The following is a 15,359-nucleotide window of genomic DNA, read 5'->3' as shown; positions in this document are numbered from 1 at the left end:
ATATACATATATAAGATAAAATGAGGTTAGCATAAAGAATGTGTGAAAGAGTGAAATTAGCATTAAAACTGTTTTTTGATGGTAACATTGACGTGATTTTGAAAAATCACCAAAAATAGGAGGAATATAATTAGAGGTTGAATGAGATGTGAAATTAAAGTTTAATGAGTCTACTTTCATATAAAAGAAACAGAGCAAGCAAAGGAATTCTATATTTTGAGATATTTACAATTGTATGTGACTTGCTCAGGATGAATACGTGATCCCTTGTTCCAAATTTTAAAAATCATTAAAAATTGTACAAAGAAAATTAAGAAATATAGTTTACATGCCTAAATTCCTTATTGAGACTAGTTTTTAAAGAAATAGACTTCAGGGTTGTTTGAATTGTTTACTGAGAGAAATTCAATTAGTAGTGAACAGAGGTCAGATCAGTCGAGCTGTGTAACAGGGGAAACTTTAACTAATAAAATGTACTAATCAGCTGAACCAAAAATTATAGAAAAAAATTAGCAAAAATCTTTATGAGTCTAGATTCATGGAAATTTTACGGATTTGAATTTCGAGTTTTGTAACTCGAGTTATGATTTATTTAGTGAATATGAGGCAGCAGAGACAGCTTAATCAAAGTGGAATGAATAGTGAAGTTAAAGTAGATATACTTGAATTGTTGTGTAAACATGTTAGATTCTTTAATTAGTATTTACATACTTACTTAATAAGCTATAAGCTTACTTTGTTTCTCTCTTTTGTCTTATAGTGTCCTTCGGCTTGCTTAGGAGTTAAGGATTGTGAAGATCTACCCGCACTATCATACTTTAGGGTATTTGAACTAAACGTTTTGAATTATGGCATGTATAGTAGGCTTAATTATTTTGTTACCTGTCATATTTGTCTAGGTTTAAAATATTAGTTACAGTACTCGACCAGCTACTTTGTACAAGCCATTAAAGTTGGCTAATATTGTTCAAGACATATGTTATACGATGCACTATCAAATTGGATGACATATTTATATCTCGGTTATGCTTAATGGTATGTGTTATGTTCTGGTAATACCTTGTATCCTGTTCCGGCGACGGTAACGGGTAAGGGGTGTTACATGCTTGATGCTCATGTGGTGTAGTGCACTTGGCTTACTTGATAAGATGAACGGGATAAATAGAAATTCAATTTTTTCCAATTTTTAAAAAAATTTAAAATTTTTTTTAAAAAATTTTTTTTTTAAAAAAAAGGGGAAAAAACCTTTTAAAAAAAAGGGTTTTTTAAAAAAAAATTTTTTAAATTTTTGGTTTTTAAATGTTTTTTAAAAATTAAATTTTTTATTTTAAAAAAAGGCCCTTTTTTAAAAAAAATTTAAAAAAAAAAATTTTTTTTTTTTAAAAATTTTTAAATTTTTTAAAAAAATTTTTTTTTTTTAAAAAAAAATTTTGGGGAAAAAAAAAAAACCAAAAATTAAGGGGGAAAAAAAAATTTAAAAGGGCCAAAATTTTTTTTAAAAAAGGGGGCCCAAATTAATTTTTAAATTTTTTTTAAAAATAAATTAAAAGGAAAATGAAAAAAAAATTTTAAAAAAGGGAAAACCCTTGGGGAAGGAAAAAATTTTTTTAAAAAATTTAAATTTTCCCCGGGGGGAAAATAAAAAAATTTAATGGAAAAAATTTTTTTAAAATTTAAAAAACCGGGGTTTTTAAAAATTTTTTTGGGAAAAGGGAAAAAAAGGGGAAAAAGGGGTTTAAAAATTAAAAAAAAATTAAGGGAAAATTTGGGAAAATTTTTTTTTTAATTGGAAAAGGGAAATTTTTAAAAACCCAAAAAAAGGGGAAAAAAAAAAAAAAAAATTTTTAAAGGTTTTTAATTAAAAAAAAAGGAAAAATTTTTTGAAAAAAAAAATTGGTTTTAAAAATTTTTAAATTTTTAAAAAAAAAAGCCAAAGGAAAAAAAAAAATTTTTTTTTTTAAAATTTTAAAAAACCTTTTTTTTTTTTGGGGAAATTTTGGGGGAAAAAAAAAGGGGGGGAAAATTTAATTTTAAATTTTTTGGGGAAAAAAAAAAAATTTTAAAATTTTAAAAAATTTTTTTAGGGTTTAAGGGATTTTTAAAAAAAAAAAAAAAAGGGAAAAAAAAAAAAATTAAAATTTTAATTTGGGTTAAATTTAATTTTAAAAAAATTAATTTGAAGTTAAGGGCTAAATTGGATAAGTTGAAAAACTTGCATTCTAGAAGTTTCTAGTATGAAATTGCTTTGAAATATTAATTAGGAGGTCTTAAATAGAAATTTGACCAATTTCAAAGTTTATGGAAAAATATTGGACATGAATGGAATTTTTGGAAAGTTTAGTAGTAAGGGCATTTTGGTCATTTAGGGGTAAAATGAATTAAAATACAAAATTAAAAGCCAATTTTGCTCATCTTCTTCACCATGGACGTGTATACCAAGGGAGACTCCATGGCTATGGTTTCCAAGCTTCCAAGCTCGATTGTAAGTCCGTTCTAGGCTCGTTTTTAATGATTTTTACGTTTTTGGAGTCCCGGTAACTTGATTTAGCTTATGCTAGCAATAATTCAACCTAAGGTTCATATTTGGAAAAATGCCCATAGGTGAAATTTGTGTATTTTGGTGTTTTATGATAGAATATGAGGTTTTAAATTATGTTAGACAACTTGTGCTACTCGATTTTAAGTAAAAACGAGCAAAAGGGCTTAATCGGTAAAAATACCTAATAGTCATAAGTACATGTTAGAGTGAGAATTTGATGTTGCCATAGAAGGGAAAAATGATCAGCATGTCATAAAACATAAGAAAATAGGATGAAGTTTAATTTCCGAACCTTGGGGCAAAAGTGCAAATATGCAAAAATTTAAGGGTCAAAATGAAAATTATTAAAAATATGATTTTTGGACTCGTATGAATATTGTGACTAATTATTAGGCTAAATGTGATATTATAGATGAATGAAATCGAGATTCAGGCTTAAATCGGGAAAATACAAGGTTATGGACTAAAATGGTAAATTGCTATTTCTGGATCGAGGTAAGTTCGTATGATAATAATAATGCAATGTTATGTTTGTGACAACCCGAATTAGGGCCTAATCGGAATAATGGTTTCGTGACCACAAATCCGAGATAGAAATAATTGTTTTATAATTATTTTGGGGTTTATGATATGATTGCATGATTGTGTGAAAATTTCGTGATGAAATTCTATGCCTAAAGTGCTTAAATTGAAAGTAGGGACTAAATCGAATAAGTTGCAAAATTTGCATCCCAGAAGTTATTAGTATGAAATTGTTTTGGAATATTAATTAGGAGGTCTTAAATAGCAATTTGACCAATTTTAAGTTCATGGACAAAATTAGGACATGGAAGGAATTTTTGAAAGTTTAGTAAGGAGGGCATTTTGGTCATTTGGATATTAAATGAAATAAAATGGGAAAAATAACACAAAATTGATCATCATCCTCCTTAGTTGCTGCCGAATTCTCCCTCTCTCCATAGCTAGGGTTTCTTCAATTTTCAAGCTCCATAGTAAGTGATTCCAAGCCCCGTTTTTAATGTTCTTTACGCTTTTGGAATCCTAAGCTCGATTAAGCTTATGCTAGTAATAATTTAACCTAGGGTTCACATTTGGAAAAATACCCATAGGTGAAATTTGTGTATTTTGATGTTTTATGATAGAATATGAGGTTTTAAATTATGTTAAATAACTTGTGCTACTCGGTTTTAAGTGAAAACGAGTAAAACAAAGATAATCAGTAAAAATACCTATTGTTCATAACTATATGATAGAGTGAGAATTTGATGTTGTTGTAGAAGAGAAAATGTTCAGCATATCATAAAATATAAGAATAAGGGCTGAAATTAAATTCCAGAGCCTAGGGAAAAATTGTAATTTTGAAAAGTTAGGGGGCAAAATGTAATTTTTCCATGATGTGATTTTTGGATTGAAATAAATAGTATGAGTATTAAATGAGCTAAATGTGTTATTATAGATCAAGAAAGACGCGGAATTGATCTCGAACGGGGGAAGGAAAAAGTTTTGGACTAAATTGCAAAATTTCCACATTTTGCACCAAGGTAAGTTTGTATGTAAATATTACAATAATTTCATGTACATTCTTATATTTCAGCCTATTATATAAATATACTAGCTGATGTTAAAATATAATTCGACTATTGGAAGAATGGAAATAAATATAGAGAGAGAGATCCCGTTGAACATTCTGAGAGATCGAATGAAATAGAGGAGCGTAGCTAGGTCACATGTATGATGCCGAGTGCACATCATGTGTACAAGAAAGCTACGAGACACCTCAGAGTAGCTAGGTCACATGTGTGATACGAGATGTATCCCATGTAGACAAGAGAGCTACGTGAAAGATAAATGTAGCTAGGTCGCATGCGTGATTCCAAGTGAAGGACACCATGTAGACAAGAGAGCTACGTGAAAGATAAATGTAGCTAGGTCGCATGCGTGATTCCAAGTGAAGGACACCATGTAGACAAGAGAGCTACGAGACAAATAGGTTGGGTCGCATGAGTGGTACTAAGTGTTCACCATGTGTAAAAGAGAGCCGAACTAAACGAAGTATGATGGTGGGTCGTGTCAAAACCATTAAATATCGAGGATTGATCCGAATTGTTCAACGGGATGGTTTTGTGGTGATATTGTGGTTTGGACCTACACTTATGGTGAATGAAATGTGGTGAAAATGATTTGTGGTATATACATATATAAGATAAAATGAGGTTAGCATAAAGAATGTGTGAAAGAGTGAAATTAGCATTAAAACTGTTTTTAGATGGTAGCAGGACGTGATTTTGAAAAATCATCAAAATAAGAGGAATATAATTAGAGGTTGAATGAGATGTGAAATTAATTTTAATGAGTCTACTTTCATATAAAAGAAACAGAGCAAGCAAAGGAATTCTCTATTTTGAGATATTTACAATTGTATGTGACTTGCTCAGATGAATACGTGATCCCTGTTCCAACTTTGAAAAATCATTAAAAATTGTACAAAGCAAATTAAGAAATATAGTTTACATGCCTAAATTCCTTATTGAGACTAGTTTTAAATGAAACAGACTTCAGGGTTGTTTGAATTGTGTACTGAGAGAAATTCAATTTGTAGTGAACAGAGGTCAGATCAGTCGAGCTGTGTAACAGGGGAAACTTTAACTAATAAAATGTACTAATCGGCTGAACCAAAAATTATAGAAAAAAATTAGCAAAAATCTTTATGAGTCTAGATTCATGGAAATTTTACGGATTTGAATTTCGAGTTTTGTAACTTGAGTTATGATTTATTTAGTGAATATGACGCAGCAGAGACAAAATTAATCAAAGTGGAATGAATAGTGAAGTTAAAGTAGATATACTTGAATTGTTGTGTAAACATGTTAGATTTTTTAATTAGTATTTACATACTTACTTACTAAGCTATAAGCTTACTTTGTTCTCTCTTTTGTCTTATAGTGTTCTTCGCTTGCTCAGAGTTAAGGATCGTGAAGATCTACCCGCACTATCATACTTTAGGGTATTTGAACTAAACGCTTTGAATTATGGCATGTATAGTAGGCTTAATTATTTTGTTACGTGTCATATTTGTCTAGGTTTAAAATATTAGTTACAAGATTCGACCAGCTAATTTGTACAAGCCATTAAAGTTGGCTAATATTGTTCAAGACATATATTATACGATGCACTATCAAATTGGATGACATATTTATATTTCGGTTATGTTTAATGGTATGTGTTATGTTCGTAATACCTTGTATCTCGCTCCTACGACAGTAACGGGTAAGGGTGTTACATTTAGTGGTATCGAGCTATGGTTTAGTCGGTTCTCGGACTAATAAAGTGTGTGTAAAAGTCTACCTATACATGCCATAAAAATATTGTGATAGTGTGGTGACTCGATTATTCTAAACGTGTTTTGTTTTAATATAGTAATGGATCCCAAGGAACAAGTACCGATGATGTCGCTAGTAATGCGCCGCTCTCGCACAAGGGACCGCTACCAGGGAAAGTAGACTGAGACATTGAGACAAGGAGATGAGGCTCGGATGCCTTTCTCCAAATGATGAACAATTGGTATATCAATTTATTCGAGCAAGTCCAAATGCTCAACCTCCTCCACCCTCCTATACCTCGGACGATTCTCTCAGAATGCCAAGGTATAGATTTGGTAAGAATGAACAAGCCTCCGGTTGACAAGATTCAAAACAAGGGGTCAAGAGTTTAGAGCAAAGGTCGATGATGATCCCGAGAAAGCGGAATTCGGCTTGAAAATTCTACCCGTATTTGATGAGCTCTCATGTACACCCGAGGAATGCTTAAAGTGTGTCAGATCACTTTTGAGAGATTCGCTTACCACTGGTGGAAGACTTTGGTTGCAGTGGTGCCAAAAGAAAAGTTACTTGGGATTTCTTCCGGAAGAATTTAGAAAGAAATACATAAGTCAGCGATTTATTGATCAAAAACGGAAGGAGTTCCTTGAATTGAAGCAGGGAAAATGTCTCAGAGCGTAGTATGAACGCGAATTTGTAAGACTCAGCAAGTATGCCTGTGAATGTGTGTCCACCGAGGCCATTATGTGTAGAAGATTTGAAGATGGGCTGAATGAGGACATTAAAGTGCTTGTAGGAATTTTGGAGTTGAAAGAATTTGTAGTATTGGTTGATCGAGCTCTTAAAGCCAAGAATTGAACAAAGAAAGAAGAAAAGTCGCTATTGAGGCCGAGATGTCGAAAAAAGACAGATAAGCAAGCCATTTCAATCTCAACCAAAGAGGTCCAAAGAGACAAACCCTCGAATGACAGTTTCAATTGGGGATTCACACAGAGATCGTGGTAGAGCATATTCGGGTCTAAAGCTCAAGCTACTTCGGTGGCAAGTGTGGGTAATGTGACCTAGAAAGCCCGAAAGTGTCAAGAATGTGGCGAGCAACATTATGGTGAGTGTTGGGGACCGAAAGCGAGCTTGTTTCAAAAGCGGTTCTCATGAGCATTTTATTAGAGATTGTCCGGAGAAAGTTAAAGAAGAAAGATTTCAGAGTGCTAGATAGAATACCACTGCTAGTAGAGGTAGACCACCGAGAAATACTGGAGGTGGGACTAGTAGTAAAACTATGATGAAAGATTTAACGGCAAGATCAGAAGCTAGAGCACCTGCTAGAGCTTATGCTATACGTGCCCGAGAAGATGCATCATCTCCCGATGTTATTACTGGTACATTTTCTCTATGATACTATTGTTATTGCTTTGATTGATCCCGGTCCACTCATTCCTATATTTGCATGAATTTAGTATCCAATAAAAAGTTGCTGTTGAATTTATCGAGTTTACGATTAAAGTGTCGAACCCTTAGGCCAATATGTGCTAGTTGACAAGGTTTGCAAGAATTGCCCATTAATGATTCAAGGTCACTGTTTTCCGGCCAACTTGATGTCATTACCATTTGGTGAGTTTGACGTTATCTTGGGAATGGACCGGTTAACATTGTATGATGCTAAGGTAGATTGTAAACAAAAGACACTAGAGTTGAAATGTGAAAATGGAGAAATTTCGTGGGTTGAAACAGATGAATCAAATAAATTGCCTATGGTGATTTCGCACATGTCCGCACGTAATACATGAGAAAAGGGTGTGAAGCTTATCTGGCTTATGTAATGAATATTGAGTTGCCTCAACTGAAATTTGAATCAGTACCGATAGTCTGTGAGTTTCCAGATGTATTTCCTTAGGAATTGCCTGGGTTGCCTCCAAACAGAGAGATAGATTTTGCCATTGATTTGTTGCTGGGTACTGCACCGATCTCGATTGCTCCATATAGAATGGCTTCGATCAATTAAAAGAATTGAAGGCTCGCTTGCAGGAGTTAACAGACAAGGGATTTGTGAGACCGAGTTTCTCTCCTTGGGGTGCTCCTGTATTATTCGTAAAGAAGAAGGATGGTTCAATGAGACTTTGCATTGATTACCGTCAGCTTAATAAGGTGACTATAAAGAACAAGTACCCGTTGTCGAGGATTGATGATTTATTCGATCGGTTAAAGGGGCCACAAGTGTTTTCAAAGATTGATTTGAGGTCCGGTTACTACCAAATGAGAGTTAAGGAGTCGACATGTCGAAAACCGCCTTTAGGACAATGTATGGACATTATGAGTTTCTTGTGATGCCTTTCGCTTAACAAATGCTCCAAATATATTTATGGACTTAATGAATCGGATCTTCCGCCATATTTGGATAAGTTTGTAGTAGTGTTTATAGATGACATTTTAATTTATTCTCGAGATGAGTCCGAACATGCCGAACACTTGAGAACTATATTGCGAGATCTTGAGAGAAAAGAAACCGTTTGCCAAGTTTAGTAAAAGTGAGTTCGCTTCGTGAAGTCGGATTTTTGGGGCAAATAGTCTCGGTGATGGTATTCGGTGGATCCAAGCAAGATTTCTGCGATCGTTGATTGAAACCGCCAAGAATGTATCCGAGGTTAGAAGCTTTTAGGCTTAGCCGGGTATTATAGACGTTTTGTTGAAGGATTTTCGATGATTGCCTCTCCTATGACTAAGTTGTTGCAAAAGAATGTTAAGTTTGAATGGACTGATAAATGTCAACAAAGTTTTGAAAAATTGAAAGCACGATTGATGAAGCACCAATTTTAGTACAGCCCGAGTCGGAAAGGAGTTCGTAATTTATAGTGATGCATCATTGATGTGCCTTGGATGTGTGTTGATGCAAGAGGGTAAAGTGGTAGCTTATGCTTGAGACAGTTAAAACCGCATGAGAAGAACTATCCTACACATGATTTGGAACTGGTCATTGTTGTTTTTGCCTTGAAGATTTGGCGACATTATTTGTGCGGTGAAAAATGCCGAATTTTTACCGATCACAAAAGTTTGAAGTACTTGATGAATCAAAGGATCTGAATCTGCGACAATGAAGATGGCTTGAATTATTAAAGGATTATGATTTAGTGATTGATTATCATCCGGAAAAGCAAATGTAGTTCTTGACGCCTTGAGCGTAAAATTTCTTTTTACTTTGAGAGCCATGAACACGGGTTAGCATTGTCCGATGATGGGTCAATCTTAGCGAGATGAGAGCTAAACCGTTATTTCTCCGATTGATTTGTGATGCTCAAAAGAATGATAGTGAGTTGCGAATCAAGAGAACTCAATGCGAATCGAGTTACGACTTCAGATTTTCGAGTTGGACCGGATGACTGCTTGATGTTTCGAGACAGGATATGTGTGCCGAAAACGATAAATTGATTCGAAAAATATTACATGAGGCGCATAATGGTCATTTATCGCTCATCCCGGTAGCACAAAATGTATAATGATTTAAAGAAGTCAGTATTGGTGGCGGTATGAAAAGGGACATTTCGAATTTGTAACCAAGTGTTTGATCTGTCAACAAGTAAAAGTGAACATCAAGTGCCTTCAGGATTACTTCAACCGGTAATGGTGCTTGAGTGGAAATGGGACAAGATTACCATGGATTTTGTAACCGGTTTGCCTTTAACTCCTAAAAAGAAGGATGCTGTTTGGGTAGTGGTTGATAGATTAACAAAGTCACCTACTTTATACCAAGACGTCACTGATTACTCACTTGATAAATTAGCGAATTATATATTGCTGAAATTGTGAAGTTGCACGAGTACCTATGTCTATAATATCGATAGAGATCCAAGATTTACCTCGAGATTTTGGAAAAAGTTACAAGAAGCTTTGGGTACAAAATTGAACTTTAGTACCGTATTTCATCCACAAACAGATGGTCAAACGGAAAGAGTAATCCAGGTACTCGAAGATATGCTTAGATGCTGTGTTTTAGAATTTGAAGGTAGTTGGGAGAAATATCTATCTTTGATTGAGTTTGCCTACAATAACAGTTATTAATCAAGTATACAAATGGCACCATACGAAGCCTTGTATGGTCGTAAGTGTCGAACTCCTTTATATTGGACAGAGCTTAGTGAGAAACAGATTCATGGAGTTGATCTAGTTAAAGAAACCGAAGAGAAAATAAAAGTAATTCGAGATTGCTTGAAAGCTGCTTCAGATCGACAAAAGTCATATGCAAATTTAAAAAGAAAAGAGATTGAATTTCAGGTGGGTGATAAAGTGTTCTTGAAGGTGTCACCATGGAAAAGATTCGAGATTTAGTCGAAAAGGCAAGTTGAGTCCGCGTTTTATTGGGCGCACGAGATTCTTGAGAGAATTGGACCATGGCATATCGGTTGGCCTTCTGCGAGAGTTAGAAAGAATTCATAACATGTTTCATGTATCAATGTTATGACGTTATCGTTCGATCCTTCACATGTGATTTCCCAACGAAATTGAGATTCGATCGGTTATGCCCTATGAGGAGAAACCAATAAAGATTTTGGCTCGAGAGGTTAAACAGTTAAGAAATAAAAGTATAGCTTTAGTGAAAGTATTGTGGCACAGACATGGGATAGAAGAGGCTACATGGGAACCTGAGGAAGCTATGAGGAAACAGTACCCAAACCTCTTTACCGGTAAGATTTTCGGGGACGAAAATCTCAAAAGGAGGGGAGAATTGTGACAACCCGAATTAGGGCCTAATCGGAATAGTGGTTTCGTGACCACAAATCCGAGATAGAAATAATTGTTTTATAATTATTTTGGGGTTTATGATATGATTGCATGATTGTGTGAAAATTTCGTGATGAAATTCTATGCCTAAAGTGCTTAAATTGAAAGTAGGGACTAAATCGAATAAGTTGCAAAATTTGCATCCCAGAAGTTTTTAGTATGAAATTGTTTTGGAATATTAATTAGGAGGTCTTAAATAGCAATTTGACCAATTTTAAGTTCATGGACAAAATTAGGACATGGAAGGAATTTTTGAAAGTTTAGTAAGGAGGGCATTTTGGTCATTTGGATATTAAATGAAATAAAATGGGAAAAATAACACAAAATTGATCATCATCCTCCTTAGTTGCTGCCGAATTCTCCTCTCTCCATAGCTAGGGTTTCTTCAATTTTCAAGCTCCATAGTAAGTGATTCCAAGCCTCGTTTTAATGTTCTTTACGTTTTGGAATCCGGAAGCTCGATTAAGCTTATGCTAGTAATAATTTAACCTAGGGTTCACATTTGGAAAAATACCCATAGGTGAAATTTGTGTATTTTGATGTTTTATGATAGAATATGAGGTTTTAAATTATGTTAAATAACTTGTGCTACTCGGTTTTAAGTGAAAGCGAGTAAAAGCAAGATAATCGGTAAAAATACCTATTGTTCATAACTATATGATAGAGTGAGAATTTGATGTTGTTGTAGAAGAGAAAATGTTCAGCATATCATAAAATATAAGAATAAGGGCTGAAATTAAATTCCAGAGCCTAGGGGCAAAATTGTAATTTTGAAAAGTTAGGGGGCAAAATGTAATTTTTCCATGATGTGATTTTGGATTGAAATAAATAGTATGAGTATTAAATGAGCTAAATGTGTTATTATAGATCAAGAAAGACGCGAATTGATCTCGAGCGGGGAAGGAAAAAGTTTTGGACTAAATTGCAAAATTTCCACATTTTGCACCAAGGTAAGTTTGTATGTAAATATTACAATAATTTCATGTACATTCTTATATTTCAGCCTATTATATAAATATACTAGCTGATGTTAAAATATAATTCGACTATTGGAAGAATGGAAATAAATATAGAGAGAGATCCGGTTGAACATTGGAGAGATCGAATGAAATAGAGGGCGTAGCTAGGTCACATGTATGATGCTGAGTGCACATCATGTCTACAAGAAAGCTACGAGACACCTGTAGTAGCTAGGTCACATGTGTGATACGAGATGTATCCCATGTAGACAAGAGAGCTACGTGAAAGATAAATGTAGCTAGGTCGCATGCGTGATTCCAAGTGAAGGACACCATGTAGACAAGAGAGCTACGTGAAAGATAAATGTATCTAGGTCGCATGCGTGATTCCAAGTGAAGGACACCATGTAGACAAGAGAGCTCTGAGACAAATCGGTTGGGTGCATGAGTGGTACTAAGTGTTCACCATGTGTACAAGAGAGCCAACTAAACGAAGTATGATGGTGGGTTGTGTCTTTGAAACCATTAAATATCGAGGATTGATCCGAATTGTTCAACGGGATGGTTTTGTGGTGATATTGTGGTTTGGACCTACACTTATGGTGAATGAAATGTGGTGAAAATGATTTGTGGTATATACATATATAAGATAAAATGAGGTTAGCATAAAGAATGTGTGAAAGAGTGAAATTAGCATTAAAACTGTTTTTAGATGGTAGCAGTGACGTGATTTTGAAAAATCACCAAAAATAAGAGGAATATAATTAGAGGTTGAATGAGATGTGAAATTAAATTTTAATGAGTCTACTTTCATATAAAAGAAACAGAGCAAGCAAAGGAATTCTATATTTTGAGATATTTACAATTGTATGTGACTTGCTCAGGATGAATACTTGATCCCCTGTTCCAACTTTGAAAAATCATTAAAAATTATACAAAGAAAATTAAGAAATATAGTTTACATGCCTAAATTCCTTATTGAGACTAGTTTTAAATGAAACAGACTTCAGGGTTGTTTGAATTGTGTACTGAGAGAAATTCAATTTGTAGTGAACAGAGGTCAGATCAGTCGAGCTGTGTAACAGGGGAAACTTTAACTAATAAAATGTACTAATCGGCTGAACCAAAAATTATAGAAAAAAATTAGCAAAAATATTTATGAGTCTAGATTCATGGAAATTTTACGGATTTGAATTTCGAGTTTTGTAACTCGAGTTATGATTTATTTAGTGAATATGACGCAGCGAGACAAAGCTTAATCAAAGTGGAATGAATAGTGAAGTTAAAGTAGATATACTTGAATTGTTGTGTAAACATGTTAGATTTTTTTAATTAGTATTTACATACTTACTTACTAAGCTATAAGCTTACTTTGTTCTCTCTTTTGTCTTATAGTGTTCTTCGGCTTGCTCAGGAGTTAAGGATCGTGAAGATCTACCCGCACTATCATACTTTAGGGTATTTGAACTAAACGTTTTGAATTATGGCATGTATAGTAGGCTTAATTATTTTGTTACGTGTCATATTTGTCTAGGTTTAAAATATTAGTTACAGTACTCGACCAGCTAATTTGTACAAGCCATTAAAGTTGGCTAATATTGTTCAAGACATATATTATACGATGCACTATCAAATTGGATGACATATTTATATTTCGGTTATGTTTAATGGTATGTGTTATGTTCTGGTAATACCTTGTATCCTGTTCCGACGACGGTAACGGGTAAGGGGTGTTACAATGTTTGAATTATATTTCTTACTATTATTGCATATATTTTATGCTTTAATATATTGCATAAGTTGATGGAATGGTGTTTATGATGTGGAAATATGACATGAAAGAATGCTACATGAAATGCAAGAAAATGAAGATACATGACAAGTGATATATGAAATATGTGATATATGTTATGTAAATTCTTAAAAGCTGATTTGATATTTGAGTTGTGTCTTATTATACTATGAATGGACAGTTGGTACTATGGATAGTGAGATCGACACTTCGAGTAAATTCGTACATAAATAATCTATCGATTCTTTTTATGTTATTATATTTTGATATCATATGAAATGTGGCTGCCTATCAAATGGTTATTTGATGTAAATTATGAATTTAAATTGATTACGAACAATTTAGTAAAATGTTGAAAAGTGAGGAGTTTCCCGATTGAACCTTCGGAATAAAAATAATACGAATGATCTATTGTGAGGTCCCATGTGTAGTACTAAGTGTAGGCTACTATGCGTACCCAAAAACTGTGATCACGTGTATTGTACTAAGTGCAGGCTACTACGTGTATCAGGTGTGTAGTACTAAGTGCAGGTTACTACATGTACCGGATAATTGGTCACGTGTGTAGTACTAAGTGCAGGCTACTACGTGTACTGGATAATTCGTCACATGTGTAGGACTATGTGCAGGCTACTATGCGTACCAGATAGCTTTGGCTACAAGAGTGAAAATATGTGCAGACAATTGAGTATCAGTTATTATTCCGAAGAGTTCAACGGGAAAATCGATTAAGTAAAAATACAATTGAACATGATTATATGATGAATAAGTGTAGGTATATGTTTATGAAAAATTATGAGCAATGTGCTCGATAATTGGGTGAATTTCGATAAGACAAAATGGATTAAGTTGAATTATGTAAAAATGAATTTTAGTGGTAAAACAGTGTTGGACAGCAGCAGTTGCATGACTTTGAAAATTCACTAAAAATTGTGGAAGTTGAATAAAAATGCAAATTATATATGAAAATAAAGCTTAATGAGTCTATTTTCACATGAAAGAAACAGGAAGGAAAAGAATTCTATATTGTGTGATATTTGAATTCTTGTGAAACAGGGTCTGAATGAATTCGAGATTCCCTGTTCTGACTTTAGAAATTCACCATAAATTGTAACGAATTATTAAGAGTCATACCTTACATGGGTGGATTCCTTATTGAGTCTATTTTTAAGGGAAACAAATTGCATGGTCGTTAGAATTCTGTGCAGGGAGAAATTTGGTTCGTAGTGCACAGAGGTCAGAGTAGTTATACTCTGAAATAGGGGGGACTTTAACTAATAAACTATACTAATTGGCTAAACCAAAAATTCTGGAAATTTTATGGGAGAAATATATATGAATCGAGGTTCAAGGAAAATTAACGAAACTAAATTTGGAGTTTTTTAGCTTCAGAGATGAATGATTTAGTAACTGTAACTCGATAACACATCTTAACCTGAATATGTGTAATTGTACAATTATAGTGTTTTATCTTGAAAAGCATGGTAGTAATTGCTTATTATTTTCATATGAACTTACTAAGCGTAAAGCTTACCCATCCTCTCCATATCTTTAGTATTGGCAGGTCGGCTCGGGGTTGGAGATCGTCGGAGGCAAAATCACACTATCAAACTATCATTTTTGGGAAAATTAATTTAAATATTAGAAATATCAAGTGAGTGGCATGTATAGGAAGTTGGTTTGTGATATGTATTTTTATTATGATTTTGACCTTACGTGTCGATCGCATTGAGTTATCGTATATGATCATGAGATGTGGTCCTTATCCATTATGGTTTATAAGTTTAATTAATCATGTCATGTCCTACGTTTTGATGTGATGATATAGTTAGCTTTGTTTGTTATGCATGTGTTTGAAAAGTTTTGAATTAAATGAAATTTTATGGCCCCATTTTCGTCTATGTGTATTGTTAAGTCTGGTAATGCCTCGTACTCTGTTTCGGCCTTGGATACGTTTAAGGGGTGTTACATTTTAGGCT

The 15,359-nt window shown here is 33.7% G+C and overlaps 1 long non-coding RNA gene across 1 annotated transcript; it reads left to right on the top strand.

Moving 5' to 3' along the window:
* Nucleotides 1–3,979: 3,979 nt before the first annotated feature.
* LOC128296404 (uncharacterized) lies at nt 3,980–13,249 on the top strand. Its single transcript, XR_008287023.1, has 2 exons — nt 3,980–4,080; nt 12,984–13,249. It is a non-coding gene; the product is annotated as an uncharacterized LOC128296404 (long non-coding RNA).
* Nucleotides 13,250–15,359: the final 2,110 nt, after the last annotated feature.

Source organism: Gossypium arboreum, chromosome 8 (assembly GCF_025698485.1).
Source record: "Gossypium arboreum isolate Shixiya-1 chromosome 8, ASM2569848v2, whole genome shotgun sequence".
Taxonomy (NCBI): Eukaryota; Viridiplantae; Streptophyta; class Magnoliopsida; order Malvales; family Malvaceae; genus Gossypium; species Gossypium arboreum.
Note: the sequence above shows the minus strand (reverse complement) of the source record. Positions and strands in the feature narration are given on the sequence as shown.